The following is a 14,354-nucleotide window of genomic DNA, read 5'->3' on the forward strand; positions in this document are numbered from 1 at the left end:
ATTCTCTTCAACCCCAGTCCTGTTCCCCCGAGACTGGACACTGGTCAAGCCGGATGGATCGGTCTCGAATAAAATGAGAGAAAAAAAAAAAAACCAACGAATATCCAGTTTTTTCATTCGAACAATCGAGCATTATATCTAACGGTTGGATTTATTTTTCCTTCTACGAAAATCTACGTGCGGTGAAATCTTCGTGGAAAAGAAGTATGCGTACACGCGATGCCCGGTTTGGGGTTATTTTTTGTTTTTTTTTTTTTTTGAAAAAAAGAAAGAAAAAGAAAAACTGAAAAACAAATTTTCCCTCCATTCTTTCGCCAAAGTTTCCGCATCTCGTATGAATTTCCAATTTAAACTTGTAACACGTTTCGGAGTTACTTAGTGGCTGCATCCTGCATAGACTTGTATGAGGAGTATATGTGGTGGCGTAGGTGCAGACGGAGATTGTGGTGGTTGAGGGTGTTGAGAGGGGATGGAAAAAGGGGGGTTTAGGGGGGGAATGCCGATAGGGCGTGGAAGGAGACGAACTAGCACCCACACTGACGGCGCATGCGGATGCCTCTCGGTGTATAAGTAAAGTTTGTTCGCAACTTATAATAGGGACGCTTCCATCGCGAGAAGGATTGAGGTCGGGTTACCCGTACCAGACGAACTTGTAGCGTAATAGAACGGGCAGGTGCAATCTAGGTACGCGAAGCCTCGCTCTCGCAATTCTTGTACGGACACTTGTTTCCCACCTTATCGTACATAAACCGTTGTCTTTACGTGTCAAAGCCGAGGTGAAGTCGATTCACGGTTTGTAAGCTACCGAGAGGAATTTGAACGGAAACGAATTCCTTAATCCTAGTTTTGCAAAATTCGTGATTTCAAACACCAGGGAAATGATTGTCTCGTGGAAGCAAACTTTTATCGTAGGATAATCCAAACGATCTGTCATTTTTTAGAAGCTAATTATTAGGTACGATTACACAAAGCTGAAGGTGTTTGACTTTTCGTGCTGACGTAGTTTTCTTTCTTACGTTTATCACAAATGAAAACTTTTCCTCAACGTCTATTCTATTCCGCAAATAGATAGTTTATTTCTTAAGGTGGATAATCGAATAGAGTTTCATTTGACTGTAGAACACTGTTTGCAGTTTACAACCGTGATTAAATTTTCTTTTAGTAAATTTCTCCCCTTGCTCTATCTATCTTTCGCGGTAAACTTTTTCACCAGAATAAAAAAAAGTCATTTAACATTTTCATCAAAAATGATTATCTTCAGTCACGCGGGAAGATTGATTTCCTGAAGGTAGCATTCCAAAAGTTCAACCAAGTTTGTTCGCACTTTCAACCGTCAACACCGTTATAAGATCTCACAGAAGTTAGTAAATCATCCATACATAAATAAATAAGACGCAAAAACGTGTCTACTCGTGACTTCTATAAATCTCTGGATCACCTCGCGAGGGAATTTTCAATAATTCTCTTACAGTCTACTTTTCGCTGCGTTTTATAATTACACTAATACACACGCCATCGTTTTTCATTAGTAGCTGAGCCCTTTTTCAGCAGGTAAATATTTCAGGTGAAACTGCACGAAGTATTTAACCCCGAAGTGTAATACCGGCTTTAGGTTTTATCTGCACGAAATTATCTGAAGAAGGCGCCGCCTCAAATGGGCCCTCGGCAACTAGGCCCAACCCTTAATTAATCTGGGCCCAGCCCAGTCGGAAGGGCCCGCCGAACTACGAGGGGCGAGGCGGATCCTTCCGAAGCTGGAGGGCGGCCAGGTTGAACAGACGGGGAACCGAAACATTACCGCTTCCGGAAGCAGTAATTGTAATATTACCGAAGGAAAATTACCCGCGGTGAATGCGTCAGGAAGCCATAAGCTTAATTATGATCGAGATAACGGGGGCCGGGAAGGAGGTGTGGAAGAAATTTACATCCTTTCTCCAATCCTCGAATTAGCGATAATAAGTGATCGACGATTCGCATCACTCGTATTATGTAATTTTGGAATGGGAATTATAACCGCGAGTTACGCGATAGTTGTGTAATTTAATCTGTAGATATACGAAGCGCGGCCAGTTTTTCCTTCAAAGAACGAAGCTACAATTGCCGTCTGCAGTTAATTGTTTTATACATGCGGATAGCAGCGTTCCTCGCTCGCCATCGCTGACAGGATTGACGGTTAATTTGAATCGAGGTTTCAGGATTCCCGAGCTTACCTATTTACGGAGGATTTATTCTGAAACAATTAACCGTTCCTTTGTCCATTGTTCACTTGTGTTATTGTACACCGATATTATAATTACATTCATCTTGGACATTATATGCATATATTTATATACGTATATACCCGTCCATTGTAATTAATTTAATGCGTAGCGGGATATGTATAATGGCAAACAAGTCATAATGATGCTTTGAAATTCAAGGTAGTTTCGAATGTTGAATAATGTATCGATTTTCAATTTCGTACTTAATACAATCACTCTAGCTTAAAATTATATTCTCCCGAACCAGTAAACGGGTACGTATATGGGACATTCGATGTCAAATTTGCAACCCATGTACCTCATCCCCATCGATTTTGCTAATTTTTTATTATGCTGTCACAACCGACCCAAAAGGGTCTCGGAATTTTTTTTTAGAGTTTTTTAGCTACCAGTGAAATTTAAAGAAAATGTATAACCAATTCCGCAAACGTTATTTTTTTAAATCTGAAAGATTTCACTCTGGAAAAAAAGTCCGAGAGCTCTCGTGTTGGTTGTAACGTCACACTAAAATTATCATAATCAATGGGGGTGAGGTACATGGATTACAAATTTGACGTGGAATGTCCCATATATATACCTATATACATCCGTACATCAGGGTGGTTAAAAAGTTTTTTTCTTTCTTACCTCCTGAAATGTGAGTGTCTGACGGAAGAAAGATTCTCCCGAACGATGAGCTCTTCTGGCTCAAATCTAATAGATCACTCGTTTCATTTTTATTTCTCATTTATGTAACATGGAGAATTTATTCTATTTGTTACAAGTCAAAAGACTCGTAAAATATTCAATATTTCTTAAGATCGTGCATATTACATACTTCAAGCTTATTCTTCAAGATTTTCAAACCTCTATAGTTAAGCATTGTTATCCTTATTAGAACGCACGTTACAGTCATTTGAAATTGACTGATTTCTTCTTTTGCGGTAAAATCGGTGTGTTCTAATGATGCCAACTATTTTGACTTTAAACGAAAAAGTGAAATTTTCCAAATGTTTGAACAAATCGAAAATAACAATAAAAAAGCTATCTGTTCCGAGAGGATGTTTTTTCATTAAAACACTAACATTTGCGACAAAAAAAAAGTGTTATTTCTAACCACCCTGTGCTGTAATTGTTTTGTCGTCCGAGACAACTTGACAGGTAAATACAAAGTACAGAAGTTAATTTTGATCTCATCAGCTCTGAAATGTTCTCATATTTTCACATTTTATTGCCAGATATTGTCGGGCAATTCAATATTCGTTAAACCAACGTATTTTACCGTGTTATACTTCGATCTCCGCGGCGTTAGAATTCCGATTTTCTTCGCCTATACAAAGAATGCTAGTAAAGTGAATACATATTAGATGCCACCCGTTTCCCGTATTTTATGGTCTTCGGCATCGCGAAATACAATGTAAGAATTTTGTTTTTAGTGCTCGTTAAAGTCGGACGCGTATTACGAGATAAAAATAATTATCGGGCAAACCGCTCGTAAAGCAGAAGCGAAAAGTTTAACGGCGACCTAAGTGGAAAGAGAACGAGCAAGAGCCAGTCTTTTAGATCGCCGAAGATAAACGCAATGCCGTCGACGTGTGACGCGAGCTTAATCCTGTAATTTGCATTTCCCTCATGCTGCCTCTTCTGCACTCGCGATAACTGTTATCTTTATTTTTCACCTTAACGAGCTTCTCTTTATTTTCCCTATTTTCTCCCCGTTTTCCGTTCCGCCAACGAGCTTTTGACGGGCACACCAAACACAGTGGCTAATCGTATGTTAACGTTCCACTTCCCTGCAACTCCGGCAGCTGCACCCGTGGTTTCGTTTCGTTTTTCCAGTATCATCGTCTCCCCCCGATCAACGAATCTCAATCGAATGTGTTCCGTAATCGAGCACTACGTCGCGTCGGTACTTAAATTTTCGTCGTCTGTACAGCCGTTCGCCGCAGCACAATCACGCGGTCGTAATATGCCTTCAGCGTCACGCCGGGTGTCCAATTAGTGATTGACTTATTACAGTAGCACGCTGCATATCGACCGCATTGAAAAAATGAGGACATTGTTTCATTGAGCAGGAGAAGGCTCATTGTCCCCGGACCGCAAGCCTCGCGATGTTTGTCATGGTGATTTACAGCTCGGGGGCAAAATGAGTTTTTTATACGTACGTTCGACTTTGGGACTTTGTCTTTGGCCATTCGACCGCCTATTTTACGCTACCGAGAGATGTATTAAGGGGGCGTCCTCGTCGATTTCGATGTTGACGAATACAACTCCGACATCAAAGTCCGCGTATCTCAAACGCGAAAAGGGGCTTAACGGCCACGTTCTATACGCGATCCTGGACAAAAATACTCCGATAGATTTTCATTCGCCGAAGAAGTAAAAAAAAATGGCAAGACTTCGACGAATTTACTATTGCGATTTCGCAGAGCCCGTACCTTTTCTTTATTTCTGTCTCAAATGAGAATGTGTCGAAGTGTTTTTGTTCCTCGGGCACCGACTTGATTCCTCTCTTTCCTCCGGAATGCTATCCTGCAAATCCGGTATTTCGACCCGCCCTTTCCTCTTCGCGTTCATACAATGCATATTTCGCGATAATTATATGCAATTGACGGTGTGATCGACGTGCTTCGTGCATTATGTATAAGCCGCGTAACGACGTTACGGTATTATACGTATGATCGGCGTCATTCGATCACGCACATCATTCGCCGTGCCTCTGATCGCGTCTAAGGAATTGCTGATACGAATTTGCCGGACGGATTTCTTTTCGACGGTAACAATTCACTGCAGATGCTGCAGGGTCGGCCTTGTTAGGCGCAACGCGGCATCGATTTTCTACCCGACTACGGGCTTTATTCACCCTCTCGCAGATGGCGCTCGATGAGAATTCCAGCTGCCCCTCGCGGGGTTCAAAAGTCTCGCCCTTTTCTCGCCAGGCGGCGCCGGCGCTGGACGCGGATAAGAAAAAAAAAAAAGAAGAAGCGGGTAACAGTGGCTCTCTTTTTATGCACCCCTATCCCCTCGTTTCATTTTTTCTACCCTCGCTCGATTAGTCACACCGGGAAAGCGCCCCGAGTCCTGCACTCGATCCTTGGGCTTCGGTTCATCTTTGTCTTGATTGCGCGGCTCAGGTGTAACGGCGGAATTTGTAAATAAAACTATGGTCTTGGTTAAGAAAGGATAATTTTTTCGCAGGCACTTTATTGTTGAATCAAGGAGTCGATCTCGACCTTGCGCGAGGAGTTGGAAAACTTTTTCTATCTGTTTTGGACTTGATCGAGGATGTATAGGTATACACGGGCATTCCTTAATTCCGGAGGAGGCCCGCGGGCTGAAAATTTTCACCCCGAAATAATTTAGGACCCTCTCATCCACCCCAACCCCTAGGTGAATTCTTCCATCCGCGCGTCGCTTCCAGAATTATTAAAATCCAGATTGAGATGATCCTGAAATTCTTGCTCCGGGGCACGAAACAAATGAAGATCACGCAGTTTTGGCCCCGCGATGCAGCACTTGCGCCCTTACCGGGCCAACTTTGTCATTAATTGACGTCAACGGGATCCGGAAGGGGTTCTCGGCGTCGCCGATCCGCGAAAGAAGTTGCCCGCTACGAAAAATTAAACGGAAACCCAGGGGAGAACAATTCGTTTCAATCCCGTTCCGTTCTACCTCCTTGTAGGCGTGCCCGCTGTTGTTTATTTTTGTTTTTTATCCCCCCCCCCCCCCCCCATTCCTTCGGTACGAGCCATTAATCAGCGCGTTGTAATAAAACCTGTTCCTGATCTCGTCGAGAGTTGAGAAATTGAGCAAATATTAAAGCGATCACGGAATAAACAAGAATATTTCATACGTACAAAGCCCGCGATACAAATTGTGAATATTCATTCTAAACTTTGGGTGGAAAAATTTTCTATATTACAAATTACATTCACGTTTTATGCAGTTATAAAACGCTTCTTACTGCCGCTGGCTCTCGCAATGTTTAATAATTACAACGGTCGAAGCAACGGTGCCGGGATGGTAAAGGGTGGGGCATGGGGCCTATGGAGCGAGTAAGGAAGGCGGCAGCAGCCGCGATGAGGCGGGGAGGCTGGAGGGAGAAGGAGGGTGAGGAGGGGGGAGGTGGAGGTGGAGGAGGAGGAGGAGAAGGAGGAGGAGGAGGGACTGAAGATCGCACTGTAACGGGGCAAAGAAGGAAAAAGGGGACGAAAGAGGTAAAATAAATTGAAAGCAAAATTGTACTCGCGGAAGAAAATGGAATTATTTCACGACGATGGTGTTTCTTCCTCCCTTCTTGCAGGCCAAGGGAACGGAGAAAAAGACGCCGGATCGCCCGAGATGAATTCACCGGCAAAACTCAGTCCTTAAGTTATATTATATTCGCGATAAAACTAAAAACAACGTTTCGAGCTCTACGATATATATAAATTATTCATCGTGGAATCGGCAAAAAATAATTTATGTGCGATTTTATTGGTGAAAGGATGACGTCTTGTTTTTTTATTTTTTTTTATTTTTGCAGTTACTGTTTCCTCTAAGAATTATAAAAATGTATAAATCAATACTGAATTAGCTTGTATGTCAGTCTGGTAAGACCTTGATTTTGAAGAAATTAAAGATACCGGCGCGGCGGCAAATTATAACTACCATTTGTTTTGTTTTTTTTTAACAAGAATTGCAAGCCATATATTGATAAATTTATAGTTGAATCCAATTAGAATCAGAAATAGTACGTTGCGTTACGAGTGAGGAAGATGGGCGATTTCCGACAAGCGTGAAGTTTGCAGCGCCATGCGGCCGCAAAGGCGAGTGCTGCGGTCACACGAATAAAAGTACAAAGTTAGCGGCATAATTAAGTTTTAGGAAAGTGCGCAAGCCCTAGTGTGTAAAATTAAGAATTGCAGTTGAACGCAACTGCCTGAGTTGTTTTACCGCACTGTTAAAAAATGGGATACTCGACGCACGTTCCGCAGTCTTGGAAAATCTAACTTTCGTAGCACGGGTTGAGAGGAAATAATTTTTGACAAATACAACCATATGCGATAAGCGTAGGTGAGTATTTCTTCTGAAGTTACAGACCTCTCGCCTCTAAAAAAAAAAAAACCCCTCATTCAATTTCAACGCTTCCGAGTAATTTTTTGACACTTTTACCCAAAGTGCAGAGTAGAACAAAAACAAGAAAATCACGTGCTCGTTCGTCAATTAAAAAATAATCCTCCCCCCTATATCCCGGTGAAAAGATATTTCAAAAAAGAAACATCGACGCGGTAATTTCGTCGATGCGGCTCCGTCGCCAGTTGTAACCGTGAGAATCTCAGGACCATAAGTGACCTAAGCGATGGTCGAGAAAGGTTCGGTGAAGTTCATCGGCGATTCACCCTGTCCGGAGCACGTCGCCGCATCGGCAGGTATAAGTCGAGGATGCGCTGCAGGGAATGGAGGGAGGCACGGAGCCAGTTGTGTGTATACGTACCCAGGCTAGCTATCTAGCTGGTCTAGGCGAAGGAATAGGCGAGATGCGAATACGTAGCTCTCGGCAGCCGAGAAGCAGAGAAAATGAGCGGAGCGTACAGGGTAAGTACACATACCCTACGCGTGGGAATATAATTACCCCAACCATGTTTTCCGTTAAGTGCCATTATCGACGGAACTCGGTTACGTTGCGTTATATATACGGAGGCATGTCTATACGTTTGCGTAGACCCCCCCCCCCCGTCCCCCGACCCCCCACGACCCCCCACGACCCCTCCTAACCCCGTAACCCCCTCGCCGCCTCCACCGGGCGGCGTACCCTTTACGCGAGGCACAAGCCAAGAGGCCACAACCACCCAACAAACCCCGTTCACCAACCTACCGACCCCGACCTAGTCTTATACCTGCTTGGGACATCGGCGACGCGACGGCCCGGTGCATCGTATGCGGTAAGACGGTGCCACTGCATCTATGCATGTATGGTAGGCAGGTTTAATATCTGTGACGTATACCTGGGGAACGTGATGTTAGTTTTGCTTTACAACGACCGCGTTCTTGTTAAGGATGCATTGTTGCTCGGGAAAGAGATGGAGAGGTGGAAAAATGGACGGGGGGGTACGAATGAAGTCGATCGAAGTGTATTTGGGACACTGTAAAAAAAATTTTTAAATCCAAAGTTTCTACCAACAAGATCCGGTCAATTTACGTCTACGGCTAGGGAGATTTTTTCTAATTCTTATTATCTGCATGAAGATACATTTTTCTCGTAAATAAGTTTTTAGAAAATCTTTTAAAATGGACTTTTAAGGATGATTTTCAAAAGAACTAGAAGTTGTGGTTGTAGCTTATAATTTTCCATAATGTTATATATTGTGCTTGTTGATTGACAATTATCATCGGAGTTCGACCCTCAACGTTCAAGTCAGACCTAAAATTGTTTAGATAGCCAGACGCTGTACTAGTCGAAATTTATGATTTTCTAGACCATTTCTCCTGTATCAAGTAAGAAACCATTGTAACAAATTTCAGCTTCAGTCACATTCCTCGAATCGTTTTATTAGAATATTTTGATTTTGGCACTATTTTGGCCTGACCGTATGTCAAGTACATCTTTAAGCGGTCAAGTTTCGAGTCAACTAGCCACGGAACAAATTATGAAAAAAAAACGTTCTTTTATGAAAAAACTCATCCTTTAAACTGTAAAAAAAAAACGAAACTGGGATGTGAGCATTAGGAAATCAGCCGTCTCCGAAATTATTGGATTTCATTCAACGTCAGGAATCGATGATAGTCGTATTGACGTAGTAGTGCATAAAACAATTAAAGCCTCACTTGTCCTAACCAGTGACCGTATATACCAATCCGAATATCTGCAGGAATGCAAGGTTCTCTTAACGCTGTATAACAGGAAATTAATTCAAGTACAATATCTATCTTCCTATAATTCTATTTTCTTGTTCTTTTTTTTTTTTTATTTTTACTTTTTTTTTCATAAGAAATTTCAGGTAGCTCGGTTGGGAGAGATAGATAAGATAATAATGTGAGAGGAAGAATTATGTCGGGAAAGCTCTGGCGATACGCCGGAACCCTTCCAAGAAACCGGTGGTGAAATTTTGTCGCATTATTGTTACGCTGGAGCGATAGACTAAATTTGATCATCTAAGTTTCCTTGAATATTTGTATTGACATCCAAATAGAATATTACGTCTGACGTAAACAAAGTATTTCTCGAATTTTCATCACATTGATACTTTTCGTTGCGAGTATTTGGCTCCGATTTATTAGAAATATTACGGACATGGTATAAACATTGGTACACAAAGTAATAATAGTAATAACGGTAAGAAGATTCAAGATTGATCTATGAATTACAGACATCATCGTTACGCTAAAACTCAAATCACGTGATTTTAATATAGCTTTGCATTCTCTAGAGACTTCCGTCAAAGTTACTGGCCATGAAAATCTCTTATGAATGGTAAATTGTATGTAAACAAAAAACTGCAGCTGATTAATACATATTAATTATAACGTATTACGTAATTTATACTTGGATATAAAAATCAAATTGATAGTTCGATACAAGCAATATCTTAGAATAAAGATCCTTCAGTAAATAAAAAAAAAAAAACAGTTTCATGAAACCATCAATGTACGAAACTTGAAAGTAGCTGCAGGTATACATGTATGTATATGTATCTGAAATTTATCGCAGAATCATAAACGGAAAACTGCAGGATATTCCCTCTGGAATATTGCGCCGTGAAATTTTCAACGTCGCCGTTTATAACGCTCGCGGAAGTTAACGCTCGTTATTTTTTGTTTTCTCCTCCATACGTATGAAGAGCCGCACAATGGGTTGAGGGCGGGTGGAAATACGAGCCATTTCCTTAACGCCGGTGTTTCCGATGGACGTGTACCCGGGTATATCCTGTCTGCACCGCGCTTGTAAGTTTGGCGTATATAATAATTAATAGGACAACGAAAAGAATAACGCGAAAGCACGGCGTTTAGCTCGCAAAGACGAGCTGTAAAAAAAGTCCGGGGAAACGGACGAATCGAAGGGCAAGTAGGTTGTCAATTCGGATCACCGGGGTGACGCAATTTTCCCCTTCCACTTTCTTATTTGAAAACCTGTGACATTCTATTACCACAGCAACAAAAATAAATGTTGAAAAGGACTGGTAAGACTAGTAAGAGTCACGGCGTTGATTACAATAATAACAAAAATTGAAAATTCATTTTCTTATCTCGAGAGTGCGCTAGGAAAAAGATTCGTTCTTATCAAATGTTGGGGAAAACTCAAAAGTCCTGCTAACCTTTGGTTGTTTCATCATCCGACTGAATATCGGTGGTAATGTTTCGCAATAGGTTGCCGAATAAGGGTCCTGTACTAAGGAATTGAGTGTCAGCCCGTTAATTCAGATCGAAATTTCGAAATCCCCGCACGGCTGAACTCGCATGAGTACGGTTCAAAATCATAGTCCGTACATTATATCTGAAAGTTCCCAACGAATGTTAGGCACCTCGAAACACTCGCAGGCTCCATCTTGCCGATATTATTGACGTTTTTTGCCGCCCCTATTTTTCCGCTCACCCCCGAGGGCCGAGCCGAGGGCGGCTGGGTGCTGGGTGAGGGTGGGGGTGTAAGACGGCTCTTATTCGCGTGGGCTTTTTAGAATACTTTATTGACTGAGCCCTCGCAGCGAACGAGGATGGAAAAGGTTATAAATTGGTGCGCGGACGAGAGCCAGACTGAGAAAGATGGGGGCGGGGGTGAAGAATAAGGAGGAAGGGAGACGGAAAGAGAATAAGGAAGAGCGGGGTGGACGGCAAGGGTCGGGGGGTGAGTGAGGGGGGGCAAGCGACAGTCGGTTGTTTTTGAATTTAAATACGAATGGCGGGTCCCGCGGCCCCGACACTGTCTTTGCGAGAAATTAATGAACTGGAATATTATGAAACCCCGCGCTCGAAGGCCAAGATTCGTACTCTCTTCGTCGCTTGAAATAAAAAAAAAAAAATAAAGAAAAACCAAGGCTGTCTTAATGATTTTTCATCCTCCAACGGAGAAGAAAAAGTGAAAAGAAAAACACAAAGAAGTAAAAATTATTAAGAGAAAGATACACGTGTACGGTTTACAAAGATTCACTAAAAAACAAGCGTAATTTCCGCGAGATTTTGGGGAATTTTTCGGCAATTAGAATCGAGCGAATGGAATTTCGCGGGATCGCCGCAGATCCGTCCATCGTTAACCCCCGTGTTTGCCTCGCTGAAAGGAAAGTGTAGCGAAGAACCGTCTCTGCGCGTATATAGCGAGCGGGAATCATTCATCTCCGATGTTCTTTTAAACTCGGACCGGGCGCCTTATCTCGCCAGTTCTGAAAGAGATATCGCCTCCGAGGGTGGGTCGAGAGTATAGCTGAAGGCCCCGCGGTGTATTTCTAATTACCAAAAATCGTTCCGGAGCAAAAACTCGAAGCCGCCGTAAGATTGGCTTCTTTCATCTCGGTACCCAATCTAAAGGGTGTCTACCGCCGACCCACCCCTTCGAAAACCCTCGCCACCCCCGGCTAACTTGAAGTAGGGAGTTTTTCTCGCCGCGCCCTCCGCGCCCTTCGCTCCGACGTTCATCGTATGCGCCGCTCGATCGCAAAAAGAAAATTGAAAAGTATCAGAGAGACGGATATGTACGCATCCCTGGACGTTCTCCTGTACAGAACGACGAAAAAGTATTCAGATTACCGTCGTCTTTCTTTCATAACTTACGCAGTTGTTTCCGTTTCGTCGAAGAATTTTGCTACCGCGATTATCCACTGAATAAAACAAAAGGAGAAATCAAGAAATCGTAAAATGTTTCGACCAACGTTCTAAAAAATGTTAAAGAAATTGGCACAAGGAATCGAGAAGTTTAAATACTACTGAAAGTATTACCGGTGATCCTTCATTCCTCGAATAAAAGGAAGGATCGATTTTTGGAAATGGTATTGCGGGGATGTGCAAGCCTCCTTAAACACCCCAAGAAACCGAACGGCCGACCACGTTTCACCGTGCAGCCTCGTGTGAATGACCTACATGGCGTTGCCCACGCACGCTTCACGAATAACGCGTAGGTATACCTATACCCGCGCTGTACACGTACGTGTATGACCATGTGCTCGGGCTTTCAGCCATATGTTGAATGGCAGTGGGCACCGGTATGAGGATCGCGGCAAAGGGGCGGCTTACTTACGCGGGCTAGTTGACCCAAGCGCTGACCCCCGATTCGCCGGTTCGAAGCGTTACGTGTGGTACAGTCACTGGGAAAAAGATACGCCTCGAGATGATGCGAAGAGGATTTTCTTCTCTCGAGTTGTCCACGTTTTCTTTTTTTACCGTCTTCGCATTCGCTAGTTTATAAATTTTTTGCATTATGGGTGAAAACCGTGATGGCTTTGCCGAAAAAGTGCTCGTCTTCTCTGCGCTCAACCTGTTATTTTATCAAGTAGATTTCACTTGTTTCCATTTTCTTTTTTTTGCTAAAAAGGCCAATTGGACACATTGAACTTGTTCATCTTTTTCATAAAGCTCACCAAGTTACCGGTTATGTTTACGGAACTTACAGGAACATTTATCACGTAGCAGTTCTGAAAGTTTTAGATCAATAAGCGGACTCGGAATTTATTTTTATTAAAAATCCATAGTTAAGATCCAGTTCTGATGGTAAGATGATAAGTTTTGAGTTAAAACTCTTAGTTTTATCAACTAGATTGCGATCGCCGATAATATTCTAATTCGACGTACGTCAATTTTTGCGACTGATATCGTATTTAAAATGCATCTTCAATCGGTTGAAAATCAAGACTAATCAACCATTCTATCGATAGGAATAAATCTTTGTTCTTCTGATAGATAAAGAAATAAAGAATGAAAGAGTTTCTTTGAGAAATCCGGAAAAACGTTTTATTCCTTTGACGCCAGTTCCCTCTGAAGTTTCATTGCCGCGTGATATCAATACTCGCGGTATTTGATAGAGCTTTACGGTCTCCTCAAAATGGTAAGCGTAATTTTTTAGATCAAATTTAAATTCACGAGTGACTTTCAGGCAATAACAGTGAGCAATCCACTATATCAGTAACAGTTTCAAAATTGAAAAACCGTACGGAATAGAAAGTAGGAGATTGGTACGAAAGATTCGTGAAGTGTCTTAATGACTATTGGCGTACTCATATTTTTAAGTCGGTGAATATTCGCTGATGAACATTCGCGTCGCACTGTTTTGCAAGTGCAGTGTAACGACGAACAACCGATCCTGCAATTCACATGTTCCCTTCGGCAAAACGCTTTCTCGTTATTCACGGATCGTGAAACCTTCTCTTGTACTCTGTTGTACTGCATAAACATGTCGGAAGTGCAGTTGATACGTCAGAGAAAAGCCGTTGACACGAAGTTGCGTCAACCCGTAGTTACTTGCCACTTATTTATAACTGCGGATAGTTTCCTTGCTTGAACCATCGATGGTTTTCCCGACACTGGCAGTTGTTATCGAGTAGTTATAAGTAGCGGTTATTACTTTCGTTCACAGGATCGATTGAACCCGATCAGTAACGTCTTGGAACAGAAAAAGCATTATCGTAATTGGGATATCCAATATCGAGGCAAGACGCTGGCGGTAGTTTGAAGGTGAAGAAAAGATGAAAAGAGAAAAGAGAAAAGTACATGGAAAATAGCCGAGAGTAGAGGCATCATCGAGAACCTGTATAGCAGCTTCACTCCGGCATCCCCCTTTTAACGGGAAGGAAAAGTCTTGGACCGGATTCTGGAATAGACAGAGGCGGGGATGCAAATTAAAATCCCCGCCATTTTCCTGTTTCTTATTTTTCTCAGAGGTTCTCAACCGTCTGCCGTTCGTACTTCAGCCATATCCCGGTCTTGATATTGACCAGAAACTCGAATGCAGACCAACTGATTCCAAGTTTAGCCGCTGTGTTGAAATATTTCTGTAATGCAACAATTCGGTTACAGAACCGCGGACAGGGCTTCGTAACAGTCGAAGTCGAGATGGATAAAAATCGTCCAAGTCCGTGAAATTTATGATGCGAAAGAGAGCGTGGAAAATATACAATTTCCGTTTACCCAGTCACGCAGTATCCCGAGTGACAT

At 42.5% G+C, this 14,354-nt stretch overlaps 1 long non-coding RNA gene across 1 annotated transcript in view; it reads left to right on the forward strand.

Moving 5' to 3' along the window:
* LOC124295106 overlaps window positions 1–6,261 on the forward strand; it is a 67,815-nt gene extending 61,554 nt beyond the window's left edge. Inside the window, exon 4 of the long non-coding RNA XR_006905009.1 lies at window positions 6,187–6,261. This is a non-coding gene — a long non-coding RNA (uncharacterized LOC124295106). The remainder of the gene's footprint in view (window positions 1–6,186) is intronic.
* The last annotated feature ends 8,093 nt before the right edge of the window (window positions 6,262–14,354 follow it).

Source organism: Neodiprion lecontei, chromosome 6, assembly GCF_021901455.1.
Source record: "Neodiprion lecontei isolate iyNeoLeco1 chromosome 6, iyNeoLeco1.1, whole genome shotgun sequence".
NCBI classification, from domain to species: domain Eukaryota; kingdom Metazoa; phylum Arthropoda; class Insecta; order Hymenoptera; family Diprionidae; genus Neodiprion; species Neodiprion lecontei.